This window comes from Schistocerca gregaria, chromosome 2 (genome assembly GCF_023897955.1).
Source record: "Schistocerca gregaria isolate iqSchGreg1 chromosome 2, iqSchGreg1.2, whole genome shotgun sequence".
NCBI classification, from domain to species: Eukaryota; Metazoa; Arthropoda; class Insecta; order Orthoptera; family Acrididae; genus Schistocerca; species Schistocerca gregaria.
The window spans coordinates 268,714,268-268,716,785 of NC_064921.1; the positions used below are offsets into that span (position 1 = coordinate 268,714,268).

A 2,518-nucleotide genomic window follows, 5' to 3' on the forward strand; every position below is an offset into this window, starting at 1 on the left:
GAGGGCACTTTACGTGCCATTGTCATTATCTCCCTCTTCTGTTCCAGTCGCGTATGGTTCGCGGGAAGAACGACTGTCGGAAAGCCTCCGTGCGCGCTCGAATCTCTCTAATTTTACATTCGTGATCTCCACGGGAGGTATAAGCAGGGGGAAGCAGTATATTCGGTACCTCATCCAGAAACACACTCTCTCGAAACCTGGCGAGCAAGCTACACCGCGATGCAGAGCGCCTCTCTTGCAGTGTCTGCCACTTGAGTTTGCTAAACATCTCCGTAACGCTATCACGGTTACCAAATAACCCTGTGACGAAACGCGCCGCTCTTCTTTGGATCTTCTCTATCTCCTCCGTCAACCCGATCTGGTACGGATCCCACACTGATGAGCAATACTCAAGTATAGGTCGAACGAGTGTTTTGTAAGCCACTTCCTTTGTTGATGGACTATATTTTCTAAGGACTCTCCCCATGAATCTCAACCTGGTACCCGCCTTACCAACAATTAATTTTATATGATCATTCCATTTCAAATCGTTCCGCACGCATACTCCCAGATATTTTACAGAAGTAACTGCTACCAGTGTTTGTTCCGCTATCATATAATCATACAACAAAGGATCCTTCTTTCTATGTATTCGCAATACATTACATTTGTCTATGTTAAGGGTCAGTTGCCACTCCCTACACCAAGTGCCTATCCGCTGCAGATCTTCCTGCATTTCGCTACAATTTTCTAATGCTGCAACTTTTCTGTATACTACAGATTCATCCGCGAAAAGCCGCATGGAACTTCCGACACTATCTACTAGGTCATTTATATATATCGTGAAAAGCAATGGTCCCATAAAACTCCCCTGTGGCACGCCAGAGGTTACTTTAACGTCTGTAGACGTCTCTCCATTGATAACAACATGCTGTGTTCTGTTTGCTAAAAACTCTTCAATCCAGCCACACAGCTGGTCTGATATTCCGTAGGCTCTTACTTTGTTTATCAGGCGACAGTGCGGAACTGAATCGAACGCCTTCCGGAAGTCTAGCATCTACCTGGGAGCCTGTATCTAATATTTTCTGGGTCTCATGAACAAATAAAGCGAGTTGGGTCTCACACGATCGCTGTTCCCGGAATCCATGTTGATTCCTACACAGTAGATTCTGGGTTTCCAAAAACGATATGATACTCGAGCAAAAAACATGTTCTAAAATTCTACAACAGATCGACGTCAGAGATACAGGTCTATAGTTTTGCGCTTCTGCTCGACGACCCATTTTGAAGACTGGGACTACCTGTGCTCTTTTCCAATCATTTGGAACCTTCCGTTCCTCTAGAGACTTGCGGTACACGGCTGGTAATGTTCTTCAGCACAGCGGGACACCAGCCATACACTGAGCCCAACATGTGCATCAACCTGTCCATATGTCAGTCAGCTTCCCACTGGCCCAGAATGCGACACCATTCAAATAGCTGAAGTTGTTCAACAGTCGCACGTATTCATCGGGGGAGGGGGACGGCAATGTTGTATCTTAGAATGAATGCTGCACGCGCTGTTCACCGATAAAACAACCAAATGTTTTGCCTGCGGAGACGAACCACGGGACACACGGACAGGCCTCCAGAGCGCCATCTGATGGTCGATGACTGTAACAAATGAATTACCAACACTAAAACACTTTCTTGTTGTTATGGTCTATTGACACACAGTCGACATGGGTTTAGAAAACATGGTTATTTATTCACATGAAGTGCTGCCATTGACAAGGGATTTCAGATCGATTCCGTATTTCTGAATTTCCGGAAGGCTTTTGATACTGTGGCAACGGCCTTGCCGCAGTGGATACACCGGTTCCCGTCAGATCACCGAAGTTAAGCGCTGTCGGGCGTGGCCGGCACTTGGATGGGTGACCATCCGGGCCGCCATGAGCTGTTGCTATTTTTCGTGGTGCACTCATCCTCGTGATGCAAATTGAGGAGCTACTCGACCGATTAGTAGCGGCTCCGGTCGTAGAAAACCATCGTAACGACCGGCAGAGCGGTGTGCAGACCACACGCCCCTCCTATCCACATCCTCAACTGAGGATGACACGGCGGTCGGATGGTTCTGATGAGCCACTTCTGGCCTGAAGACGGAGAGCTTTGAAATTGTACCACACAAGCGTCTCGTAGTGAAATTGTGTGCTTATAGAATATCGTCTCAGTAATGTGACTGGATCTGTGATTTACTGTCAGAGAGTTCACAGTTCGTAGTAATTGACGGAAAGTCATCGAGTGAAACAGGAGGTAGTGCTATAGGCCCTTTGCTATTCCTTATCTATATAAACGATTTGGGAGACAACCTGTGCAGCCATCTTCGGTTGTTTGCAGGTGACGCTGTCGTTTATCGACTAATAAAGTCATCAGAAGATCAAAACTAACTGCAAAACGATTTAGAAGAAATATCGGAATGGTGCGAAAATTGGCAGTTGACCTTAAATAACCAAAAGTGAGGTTATCCACATCAGTGATAAAAGGAACTCGTTAAACTAAG

General features: G+C 46.3%; 1 pseudogene; it reads left to right on the forward strand.

Moving 5' to 3' along the window:
* The first annotated feature begins 1,806 nt into the window (after window positions 1-1,806).
* Window positions 1,807-1,924, forward strand: LOC126337462 (5S ribosomal RNA; annotated as a pseudogene).
* Window positions 1,925-2,518: the final 594 nt, after the last annotated feature.